Consider the following 13,680-nt stretch of genomic DNA (forward strand, 5'->3'; position numbering starts at 1 on the left):
GTCTCCGTCGGGGAGACTTAAGATCGGTGCTTGGCACAATCTTTGTTTTAGCGTTTGAAACGCCGTTTCCTGCTCTTCACCCCATTCATACTTTCGATCTTTTTGGGTCAGAAGGGTTAAAGGTTGGGCGATGCTGGAAAAGTTCTCTATAAATCGACGATAACATCCAGCTAAGCCTAAGAATTGGCGGATTTCCTTTGGCGATTTAGGCGCTTGCCAATTCTTAACTGCTTCAACCTTATTTGGATCAACGTGTATTCCTTGATGGTTTATAACGTGACCAAGGAATTGCACTTCTTGTAACCAGAAGTTACACTTGGAGAATTTTGCATACAACTTCTCCTGATTTAGAAGCTTTAAAATTAATCTTAAGTGTTGCTCGTGCTCTTCTTTACTCTTCGAGTATATCAAAATATCGTCAATAAACACGATGACGAATTTATCGAGGTAGGGTTTACAGACTCGATTCATGAGATCCATGAACACTGCTGGCGCATTTGTTAGCCCGAAAGGCATAACTAAGAACTCATAATGGCCGTAGCGAGTCCGGAATGCGGTTTTTGGGATATCCTCCTCCTGAATTCTAACCTGATAGTATCCCGATCTAAGATCAATTTTTGAGAAATAGCTCGCACCTTGCAGTTGGTCGAACAGGTCATCAATTCGGGGGAGAGGATACCTATTTTTGATTGTCAACTTATTCAGCTCCCTGTAATCAATGCACATTCTAAGGCTTCCGTCCTTCTTTTTCACGAATAGTACCGGTGCACCCCACGGGGAATAACTAGGACGTATAAATCCTTTATCCAACAATTCTTGCAACTGGTTGGATAATTCTTGCATCTCTGATGGTGCAAGTCGGTAGGGTGCCTTAGCAACAGGGCCAGCTTGAGGTAATAGATCGATTCTGAATTCGACCTGTCGAGTTGGCGGTAATCCAGGAAGTTCCTCTGGGAAAACTTGTGGAAATTCGCGTACCACTGGGATATCGTCCACCCGTTTTTCCTCAGGATCCGTGGCCGTCAGGCTCGCTAGGTATGCCACGCATCCCTGGCGTATATATTTTAACACCTTGAGGTGGGATATAAACGGTATCATATTGCCCGACTTCTCACCCTGCACTAATACCTCTTCGTCATCCGACACCCGGATCTTGACGATTTTATTTTCACAGTTTATTTCTACCTTGTTACGTGCTAACCAATCCATTCCCACTATCACGTCGAAACTACCCAATTCTACCGGTAACAAGTCAATCAGAAAGGATTGTTCGTTCAGAATAAAAGGGCAATTCCGAATTATCTGATTAACTATCATGGTTTTACCATTAGCGTCTTCTACGGTGTAAGGTTCTATGGTTTCACTAATTGGAAGGTTTGCAATCGATAGGAATTTAACAGAAACAAAACTTCTATCGGCGCCTGTATCAAATAATACAGAAGCGTAATGATCAGAGACGAGGAATGTACCTGTCACTACGCTGGGGTCCTGGCATGCTTCGTTCGCCCCCATCACAAATGCTCGTCCTCGCGCTGGGTTGGACGACGATGCCGGACCCGCGGTTTGCCGCCCATTTCCTCCCTGGTTCAGTTTCGGACAGTTTCTCTTGAAGTGCTCTGTGCTGCCGCATTCAAAGCAAGCACGGCTGGTGGTCATCACTTGATTTCCTTGTGGGTTTTGTTGTCGGGCTGGTTGGGTCCTAAATGGCTGCGCACGGATAGGTTGCGGTTGTCGGTTCAGGTTGTTCAGGTTTGTCCTACATCTCGGTGCGGAGTGCCCTTCCCTGCCACACCGATGGCACACTACCAACCTGCACTCGCCTCCATGTTGGTAACCGCATTTCCCACACCTGGGAAACGTCCTTGTCTGCGGTTCTTGCCTTCCGCCCGAACTAGTCATAGCGTAGTTCTGGGCAGCGGGCCTAGCACGTTTACCTTGCTGCTTTTCCTGGATCCTATGGTCATGTGTACCCCGCTTTCCCCCAGCGGATTCTCCCGCCACCTTCAGTGACCCGCTCCTTACGAAATCATACGTAACGACACCAGCTTGCGTCACCGCACCCTCATACGTCTGGTGTCCCCCAGAATTGACTATACTCCTTACAACCGGAGTTAGACCCCAAATATAACGCTCAACCCTCTTCGACTCTGGGGTGACCAACCATGGTACCAATCACGACAACTCATTAAACCGGTTCGTATAACCCAAATGGTCTGCCCCCTGCATCTCCAGGTTCCACAATTCATTTTCTAATTTCTGCAATTCGTTTTTCGGGCAGAAATGTTCCAGTACAAGAGCCTTAAGCTCTGTCCAGGTCATGCGGTTTGTCGCCGCCTGACCCATTTGGTCCTTCAGACCCGCTAAACTCTAGAGGTTTGCACAACATAAAGTCTTTGATCGAACATCCCCTGGATGCAGGAATCGGTTCAGTACGGTTCGTCTCTACAGTTGGTATAGGGCCATTACTGTCCGTAACGACCATTCTAGGCGGTGCGTCATTACTCGGAATCGTGTTATCATTCTGTGGAGGATTAACATTTTGTTCCCCGTCATTATTGGTGGTCGTTTGATTGCTCGGAGGGGTTGGATTGGTCGAATTATTAATACTGGCGGCGATGCGCGATACTATGTCCGGTATCGCCGCCTCTAACTGTTGAGCAATCAAACGGCTCACATCTACTTCCGACATTTGAGCTGATCGTTTTGGTGCCATTCTACACATCATCAGAAAATACATATAATTAATACAAGTTCCAATCATAAAACACAACAAACATTCCATTCATTAACAAACATTAGTACATATTACATCCATGTCAGTTCACATACTTTCCTGTCATCATTACATAAGTTAAGTTTTCCTACATAGGGCCTATGTCGGCATCATCTCGACATAACCCACAATGGGTCAGTGCCTGAATGATACCCAAAAGTATCTATAACGATATACCCCAAAAGAGACCCCCCTAAGGGCCAGTGGTTGTATTATAACTACCCAAGAATCACTCTATGTTAGCATCACCACTAAATGCTTACACAGAGTATCAAAAAGCGGTTTCTGTCTACTCCCATTCTAACACAACTAAACACGGTGGTATACCAACCCCACCAAAACAGCCACCAACACCACCATCACAGCCAGCATAACCCGGATCCGCGTCTCCATACGGCCGATCATCCACTGGGAGTATGAGCACTCCCTCTTCAGCTGCGAAATCGCATACTGGTGGTCCAGTATGCAGTCCCCCAAGTACATTCGCCTCTGCACACCCACTGTCAAGGCGGCGGAGTGCTCATTCACCTGCTCGGTGAGCACTCGAAGCCATGCCGCCGCGTCCCTTTCCTGCCTAGGGAGACCCCACACAGGTGGAGTCACAGGCTCGGGCTGGGAGCGGGAGGACTCGCCCCTGCGGGTAGCAGGTCTGGGTGGGGGAGAGGTAGGTGGGACATGTGGGACACTGATCCGCGCCGTGAGGCGGGGTCCGAATCCGGGCGGAACAGGGATGACCTGTGGTGCGGGCGGGGTAGGAGATCTGACAATCCTGACTGGGGAGGACTGGCCAGAGCTCCTACGACTAGCCTCGCTAGGCTCAGAGCTGGATGATACGCGTAGGCTCCCAGAGTTCCCGGAGCTGACTTCCTCCGGGTCCTCCTCCACCGACAAACTAGGAGTCCTCGACATTCTTTCCTGCACACAAGTTAACAAACATATAGTTCTTTCCATAGTGTAAATTATAAACAAATTAATATGCACTTACTTATACAACTTGACCACATAACAATATTATCATATATTTGCACATATGTTGCCAATTTTACCTATTAAAGTCCCCCGTGACTTCCCCTGAATTCCCTCTTGCGGACAAGTCTGTTATTATGTTCCGGACCATAATAACTCACTTGTCCATCCAAGTTCATCCAGACCTTGTCACAATAAATTATTAGTTGATATTCAGATCCTATAACACTTGAGCTACTGGTTATATTTTAGGTATCTTTTAAAGACATCCTAATTCTTTATAACCAATGGCTCTGATACCAAGTTCTGTAACACCCCGTAACCGCAGCGGAAACGTAAACGGGATGCAACAGACACATCTGATATCAACAGCATTGCTTATAAAGAAAACACCACTACAATAATTTAAACGTATTACATTGTTCCGAGTTTCGTTACCGACTAGGCGTTATCACATAAGTTTTACCAATAGTATGTTAACATGTTTAATACAAAATAAAGACCCTTAAGCTTCCACAAAATAGCACACATCATCAAGCACGTATCACTCATTCCAATTTGGGAGTACCTAGAAAGCATGTAAAGAAAACGGGTCAACTACGAATAGTTGGTGAGTTTCACTAATTTAAATAAACCATGACAAATCATTTTAATAATCATAAATTAATGATGTAATTATGCTGAGCCTACAAGTGAAAACTCTGTTAACCCAGAAACACATTTAATAACCTCTGGGGACACTGTTAACCCAGAAACACATTTAATAACCTCTGGGGACACTGTTAACCCAGAAACACATTTAATAACCTCTGGGGACACTGTTAACCCAGAAACACATTTAATAACCTCTGGGGACACTGTTAACCCAGAAATACATTTAATAACCTCTGGGGACACTGTTAACCCAGAACACTGTTTCGGGCCTTACAATATTAGCAATTCAGACAATTACCATCTTGATACATTACCGTACGATTCCCGTACAATAAACATTATATAATACATTCATTTCCATGCGATCGGCATGTACTTAAACACTTTGATAAAAACATGCTTTCCGCCCCGGGAAAATATTTAAACCAGTTCAGTAAAAAGGGGCTCGTGAAACTCACCTTTTTGTGAGCAAAGATGTAATACTGTGCACAGCTACCGGTCCGGATCTGTAATACGATCCCTAAGTCGTTACTACACAATTTCTATTAATATAACTTAAATTCGTGTTAACCGGTACGTCTGGGGACACTGTTAACCCAGTACCGTACACGATCCGGGGACAATGTTAACCCCGAAACACTTCTCAGGACTTAGATTGTGATACCACTTAGAGTTCTTTAGTCAAAATTACCATTAGTTTGTTTTCTCGTTTTGCGTGCCTAGCACGGTTAACCGTCTTTATGTTTTCAAAAATGAGTTTGGTCACATACGACCCGAAAATAGTTGTTACTGATATTTTAATTAAAGTGGTGAAATTAGAGCTCGGTTTAGACACCCCGTTTGGCCGCGGGGCCCGTTTCCGTCTTTAGTATACCGGAAACTGCTAAATCGGGTAAAATTACCCAAATCATCCGAATTACTTTCGGATGATTTATTTTTACTTGATTAACTTAGTTTCATGAAAATAGTCCATTTTTAGGGTTTTTATACACCAGTCAGCTCGCTTAGGCGAACTTTGCCGGTTTACGCGTTTTAAGCTTTAAAAGTTTGTTTTTATGTTCTGTTTAGCACAAATAATTATCCGTTTAGTCTCGGATCTTGAAATTTTGCAAAAATCAGTTTTTGACAGTAAGGAATTTTATAAAAATATTTCCAGAATTAATTTTTATATTTAACATTTATTTATCTATTTTTAAACGTCATTTAAACACCAAATATGTCGAAAATACCAAACGACCTTAGAAAAATCCCAAATTTTTCTGGGATGACTCCTGCCATCCACATAGTTCCCATTAATTTTTACAGAACCAAAAACTTATTTTTCATGCCATTTTCACCAAAACCGAGCTAGAAAACCCTAGAACTCGTTTTACCGAAAAGCCTACTTAGACTTCTCCAATGGACCTGAAATTTTGTGTGTGACTTTTATATGTTATAAAAAGCTTATCTGAATTTTTCCAGAATTTTTCATGATGTTTAGCTATTTTTCACCATTTTTAGCCAAAACCGAGCGTTAAATTCACCAAATATTCATCCTTTATCCAAAAATTACCAAAATTTCACAGATCTCATATTTTCATGTGTAGATCATCTCTGTGAAATTTCATGACCAAACTCTAAGTCTACCACAATCTGTCCAAATCACACAAATCATACGAAAAACCGAACTACCTTGTGTTTCTAGCTTTAGATCGCAAAGATCTTGTTTTCTAGCCTTTGCTAGCAACTAGATATAACACCTACAAGCACAATAACACCAAACCAAGCAAGTTATACCCACAATCAAGCCATTCCTTTCATGGTTTCGGTTAAGACATCAAAACAAAGATTTTAACCGTAAAAATTCGTTTTTGACTCTTTTAACTCCTTTCTTGGACCAAGATCCCTTGTATAACTTGTATACATCACTTGATCATGCAAGAATCGGTTTCATCTCGGGTTTTCACCCATTTTTCACTTGAAACCTCATTTTCTCAAGATTTTGGAATTAAAAACCAAGATTAAACCATAATAACATGTTTATACCTTATGATTCTTGCTTAAAAACTTGGGTTTTTGGATGAATGTTGAAGAGTGTTGAGAGAAATGTGGAGTTGGAGTGTTAAAAAAAGAAAATGATATGTCTTTGTGCACCAAATGGACCGATCGGTCCATGTATGGTGTGGGGTGGGGCCCACATCTCAAACCTTGGCCACACATTCAGATCGTGTAATCCGGATAATGTTGTGGATAATCTGGTTCAGTTCGTTTTTCGGTTAAACACTTAATTCGGCTTAAAACGAGGCTAAAACGGTCGTTTTTCGGCTTAAAAATAAAATTTATATAAAACCGATTTAAAAACTTTAAAAACTTAAACCATGCCATTTATTGACTCAACACATCATATTGTCGGTCATTGTGCATCTTTTTCGGCTTGATCGATCTTCTCTTGCTTGGTTTGATGTTAAAGGTTTCGTTTATCGTACCGACGTACCAATAAATCGAAATCCTTTTTCTGTGCTATAATTCACTTATCCCGTAGCCTTAATACTTCGTGAACCTTACTAAACATCATATATTTCGTCTATAATGTAATCCCCGATTCGATCGGGTTTCAATAATCGTTCATCGATTAATCGTAATTCCAATACGACTAGCTGTACATTCGAGTATAATTCATACTTGTGAATCTTATATACTCGTATAAATATATTATAATTTATATATTCAGTATTAAATAACACATAAATGGTATATTCCGGCTAAGGTATACCTGAATTTGCCGGAATCGTTACATCAGGGCAGGTCTCCACAGCAAAGTGGGGGTTCTAAAGATTATAGTGCAATGATGTCCAGACAAGATGGGAATACAACTGGAACCTGCATTCTAAAGAAACTTTTGAGCAGGCAAATTTGGCGAAGGTTGAAACTGAAGAAAATGAGAAGGTTACCGGAGAAGAAAAAGCTCTTATGGCAGACGTTAATGACCAGCTCTCCGAGGTATGTTCTAAACCTACATGCTCTAAATGTGAAAACTTGTCTGAGCAATTAGCAACTATAACCGATCAATATGTTAGGTTGGATGCTGAATTTAAAACCCTAAAAGAAGATCATCATTTTACAAAAGCAAGAGAAAATAGCTATAAAGTCAAAATAAAAGCTTGTGAAAAAGATGTTAAAAGTCTAAAAACAAAACTTGCTGAAAAAATTGAAGTGATTGATTTAAGCTATGAAGTTTTTGAGGAAAAAACCAAACTAATTGCTGATAGAGAAAAACAGATTGCTGATCACCAGGTAAAAGTGGTGGAACTGAATAGAAAACTAGAGCAGTTCAGAAATTCCTCTGCTATTCTTGATCACCTTGTTAGTGATCAAGGTTCCTCTGCTAAGAGAGGAGGAATCGGTTATCATGAGGTTCCACCACCTTATAATCACAATTACACTTTTAACCCTAGTGTTCAGAAATCTGTTGACTTTGAGGTTGCTCAGACAGTACCAGTTAAAATAACTTGTAAAGAACCAAATGTTAGTGGAGGCGAAACAAGTTCGCCTGTTTCAAGTGTTAAAATTTCTGATCCAAGTCCAGTCTCATCGGATTCGGATAAGTCATCCGAGTCTGGTAAGGCAAAAGAGGAGGTGGTATTACCCAATGGTGGAGAGAAAGATAAGACGAATAAAAAGAGTACTCCACTAAACCCGTACGTCCCACTATATGTGAGACGAACGGGCGGTAATAAAGCCTCGACATCTAAAACACCGGTTGATAAAAAGGTTGAGCATAGGTGTTGTTTTAGATGTAATCAATTAGGGCACCTGGTTGCAGATTGCCCTCTGAAGCTGCGATTCAGAGGTGTAAGGCCTACTAAAACTGAGAATAAGCCTAATAGTAATTATTATGCTCCTAAAAATGAAAACCATTTAAAATTCAAAAATGTGACTAATTCAGGTTTTCATAGAAACAAATCTCAGTTTTACACTGCTAATAACCAAACTACAAGCTATAATTCTTTCAATTCACAAAGGTTTGGAAGGCCTCACAATCAATCTTCAAGGAGGTATCCTAATAGGACTTACAGGAATTATCGAGATACTAACTTTGGAAAGCCAAAGTTTGGGATGTATAGATCCAAGACCAATTGGTCTTGGGTCCCTAAATTCTAATCTTTTGCTTTATTGTGCAGGAACAGTTGAACAGGGCTGCCAACAATCTTTGGGTTGTAGATAGCGGCTGTTCCCGACACATGACGGGTAACAAATACTTGTTACACGATTTGAAACCTGTTCAAGGAGGGAGAGTGAGCTTTGCCGGTGAAAGTGGTGGCAAGATTACAGGAATGGGAATGGTGTCGAACGGAAAGATGACATTGGAGAAAGTTAACTTTGTGGAAGAATTGAAGAACAATCTGCTGAGTGTGTCGCAGATCTGTGATAAGGAGTACACCGTTCATTTTACTAAGAATGAGGCGATTGTGTTGCAACCTGGTTTTCAGATACCAGAGGAGTGGATTGTGATGATGGCTCCACGTGAAAGGAATACATATATTATGGATATGAGGTCGACTGAAATGGCCACGGAAGAATCATGCCTTATGACAAAAGCGAGCGAATCGGAGTCCGAATTGTGGCATAGAAGAATGGGGCACATTCATCTTCGGAAGATGAACAACATTGTCAAGAATGGACTTGTGCTGGGCGTTCTCTTGAAGAATTTCAATTTTGAAGATAAATGTATAGCGTGCAAGAAGGGAAAGCAGCACAAGAAATCCCATCTCACCAAGAAAGTCAATTCAATTGCCAGTACTCTAGAATTGCTTCACATGGATCTCTTCGGTCCCGTGAATGCAAAAAGTCTAGGAGGTACTTCTTATTGCTTGGTGATCACTGATGACTACTCACGATATTCGTGGGTATATTTCCTGAAATCAAAAGACGAAACGGCTCAGATGGTGAAGAATTTGATTACCAAAGTTGAGAACGTTATGGATAAAAGGGTTAAGTTCATCAGGAGTGACAATGAAACGGAGTTCAAGAATTTTGAGATGGAGATCTTCTGCCTTCAGAGAGGGATTGAACACCAATACAGCGCTCCGTATACACCGCAACAGAATGGAGTGGCTGAAAGGAAGAACAGAACATTAATTGAAGGAGCCAGAACAATGCTGGCTGATTCAAAGCTTCCTGTGGTGTTTTGGGCTGAAGCTGTTGCTACAGCCTGTTATGTTCTGAATAGAGTCTTGACTGTTAAAAGACTTGGTAAAACGTGTTATGAGCTTATGCATGGGAGAAAGCCCAACTTGAGTGGTCTTGAACCATTCGGGTCCCCTTGTTCGATTTTAAAGACAAATTCTAAATTTGGTGAAGTAGCCGATGAAGGAATCTTAGTCGGTTATGTTGTTGGGACTCCCAACAGACGTGTCTTTAATACATCGACCAGCAAGGTTGAGGTGGTGTGTAACACCGATATCACAAGTTACCAACCGCCAAAACCAAGCAACGGACCTGCTGAGTTTTTCGACTATGTTAAACTTTTTAAGTCTTTTAACATACCGTATTTGGATATTGCTGAAGAAGAAGAGAGAGTTGCTACGAAGTCCTTGATGAGGAAGAAAACCTATTGCAAAGACAGCTGATCGATAAATGTCAACCTTCCTCATCAAATGCTGTCGATACCCCTGCTGCCTCGACTGAAGAAGAATTTTTCAATCCATTTCACTCTCAGCATGAAACAACCATTGACGAGCTCTCTTCTAACTTGGAAGACAATTTGCATGTTGGTTCTGTTCCGACCACGAGAATTCATAAAGATCACCCTTTGGAGAATGTGATTGGTGATGTGTCCTCCGGTGTATAAACAAGACGTAGCTTGAATGAGCACACCTGTGTTTACACAAGCATCAAGGAGACAGGGATAATCAACGAATGCTTGTACACCTGCTTTATCAGCCAGATTGAACCGAAGAATTATCAAATGGCTCTCAAGGACAGCTCGTGGGTCGAAGCTATGCAAGAAGAGTTGGCTCAATTCAAGAAAATGGAAGTTTGGACTTTGGTTGAAAAACCGAAGCATGTGCATGCGATAGGCACAAAATGGGTGTTTAAGTGCAAGAAAGATGAGAAAGGGATTATCATAAGAAACAAGGCGAGGCTAGTCGTTAAAGGTTTTAATCAACAAGAGGGGATTGATTATAATGAAGTGTTCGCTCCTGTCGCAAGGTTGGAAGCCATTAGATTGTTTTTGGCGTTCGCTGCTTATAAGAAGATGAAGGTATTTCAGTTGGATGTGAAGAGTGCGTTTCTGAATGGGAAAGTTGATGAGGTAGTGTATGTTGAGCAACCTCCGGGTTTTCCTGACCCAGACTTTCCTGATCACGTGTACAAGTTAAGCAAGCATTGTATGGACTACATCAGGCACCTCGTGCCTGGTATTCAACTTTATCAGATTACTTGCTTGAAAATGGGTTTGAAAGAGGGAAGATAGATAGCACGTTGTTCTTCAAGAGAGATGGAAGCGACTTCCTGCTGGTGCAAGTCTACGTGGATGACATTATCTTTGCTGCATCAAAAGTCTCCATGTGTCAAGATTTTGAGGCCGTCATGAAAAAGAGGTTTGAAATGAGTGCTATGGGTGAACTAACTTTCTTTTTAGGATTGCAGGTTGATCAGAAGAAGGATGGGATGTTCATTCATCAGACCAAGTATGTCCATGATGTGCTCAAACGCTTCAAGATGGAGGACAGCACTCCATTCGACACTCCAATCTGCGTCAATCACAAATTGGGTGCTGAGTCAGACGGTGATGCAGATGTGGACCCAACTCAATATCGGGCTATTATAGGTTCTTTAATGTACTTAACTGCTTCTAGGCCTGATATAATGTTTGCTGTTTGTCTTTGTGCACGCTTTCAGGCAAACCCAAAAGAATCTCATCTGAAGGGTGTGAAGAGGATACTGAGGTATCTCAAGGGCAAACCGAAGCTGGGGTTGTGGTACCCGAGACAAGGAGACTTGGAGCTAGTCGCTTACACAGATTCTGATTATGGAGGGTGCAATCAGAGTCAGAAGTCAACAACTGGAGGATGTCAGTTTCTTGGTGGCAGATTGGTGTCGTGGCAATGCAAGAAACAGACTTCGGTCGCAATTTCAACCTGTGAAGCAGAATACATGGCAGCATCCAACTGCTGCTCCCAGGTTCTTTGGATTCAACAACAGTTGCGCGACTATGGTCTGAATTTCTTACTTACTCCTATTTGCATTGATAACACAGCTGCTATCTCAGTAACTAACAATCCCGTGAAGCACAGTAAAACTAAACATATTGACATACGTCATCATTTTATACGGGATTGTGCTGAGAAGAAACTAATTGTGCTTGAAAAGGTGGATACGCTTGATAATTTCGCTGATCTTTATACTAAAGCGTTTGACAAAACAAGATTTCAAAACCTTATCGAGTTGAATGGGATGATCAATCCCGAGTAACCATGCTTTTCATGTTATATTTAAAAAAAAAAAAAAAAACCGTCACTATCGCTTAAAAATATGTCGGTTGCCTCAGTTTGAAGGACTTGTCTTCGGATATGTTTTGGTCCTCATTTTCTACTTGTAGTATTTGAGGATAGCCATTAACCAAAGGACTGAAAGTGACCGGGGCGGTTTATGATGAGTTTTCATTCTTTCGCTTAAAATTAGTCGATCATACTTAGTTAGAAGGACACATACTAGTATGTGGTCGGTCCAGCTGATCCATTGGATCTTCGGGATAGCCGTTTACCTAAAGACTTTGTTTCGGTCGGGGCGATTAATGTTAAAATTTTTAAAAGGGAAATGAAATTATTTTTCAAGTCTACTACTTCGTAAGAAGTTCGTTTGCTATGTTTAACAGAAAATTGATCCAACCTTGGAAAATGATAGATATACTGATTCTGTGTGCTTAACTAGTGAAGTTATTAGGCTTAAAAGGCTTTAGGACAGTTATTGTATGTCATGGTAGCTTTTTATGGTGCGTAAAAGTGGAGGTGATACAAACTAAATCTACTTGATTTTACGTGGAAACTCCTTACGAGTTTTGCATGTCTTCATATATATCTTTCCGAATGATAGGCAGAAAAGCGATTACCCAGTCATACACGAGCCCGTAAGTGTTCTGATTCCCGTGAAGATAGCGTTTCAAGAAACTGCAGTGATCCAGATTCGGGACTTGCAGTTGTTTACTACTCTGAAGTCTATATGAATGTTTGATTAAAAAAAAAAAAAAAAAAAAAAACTTATGAGTTATTGAAACATTCTAGAGTTCAAAATATCAAGACTTCTTAATCATGGAGTAAGAAAGAGAACGGGAAGCAGATGAAGAGTACTTACAAACTTAATCAGACACTATGGGTCGAAGTCAATTCGGGGTGACTTGGGGAAAGCCAAATATGCTTTGAGAATAGATAGGAGGCATCATAATCTCTGAGTTGTTGCCCACTTAAATTTTGAGGCTTAATTGAACTTAACTCGTATCACAGAAACGATGAAAACCATCTTAAGTTATTTACCTGCTTACAACCTGTTTCTTTATGTCATAATACAGCTAAACACGGATCTATGTGACAGTCACGTAATTAGTATGATTTCTGTTCGGATCTTTTCTAAAACGTAGTAGTCCCTATCGAGACTGAAATTTGATCCCTTATACTTTAATTTTTAAAAAGTTTCTTGTACTTAGTTAGTTTTATAATTTTGTATCTGGTTACTTGGACTTGATCGTGTTATTTAATTCTTAAAGGGAAGTTTTAAAAGTTAATTGCAAAATGTAGGAATTATAAGGGTTGATTTTGTAAATATAGGCGATGTTGTTAAACAGGCGAACTTGTGAATAACTTCGCCTAGGCGAAGTTAACCGTAACTTCGCCTGTATAACTCCGCCCCTATATAAAGAATACTTAAAGTCATTCGTTCATTATTTTCATTATCAGCGAACTTATTCCGAAAATTCCAGCGAACTTATCCGATAAACAAGCGATCTTGTCTTTTGATTTCATCTTTGTTCTTTTTCTCAGTTTCTGTTACCGATTCAAGGTTCGTAGTGTCGTCATAGCTAATAATCTTTGTCATTGGTGTTTTATCAAAGGACATGTCGAACCGTTACGAAACCTCGGACCGTCGGATTTTTGAAACCATTTTCCAAACTTGTTTTTACGTGTTCATGAACAACCTTATCGTCTAAATATCCTTAATATCTTGTGTTTGGGAGTTCTTAATCGTCAAAATTGACCGAAACACCGGATTTTCGATGTTGAATAGACCTTACTGTCGCCGTTTCAGAT

This window comes from Bidens hawaiensis, unplaced genomic scaffold, assembly GCF_021521415.1.
Source record: "Bidens hawaiensis isolate Kalapana, Puna unplaced genomic scaffold, B.hawaiensis_p1.1 tig00026578_1, whole genome shotgun sequence".
Lineage (NCBI taxonomy): Eukaryota > Viridiplantae > Streptophyta > Magnoliopsida > Asterales > Asteraceae > Bidens > Bidens hawaiensis.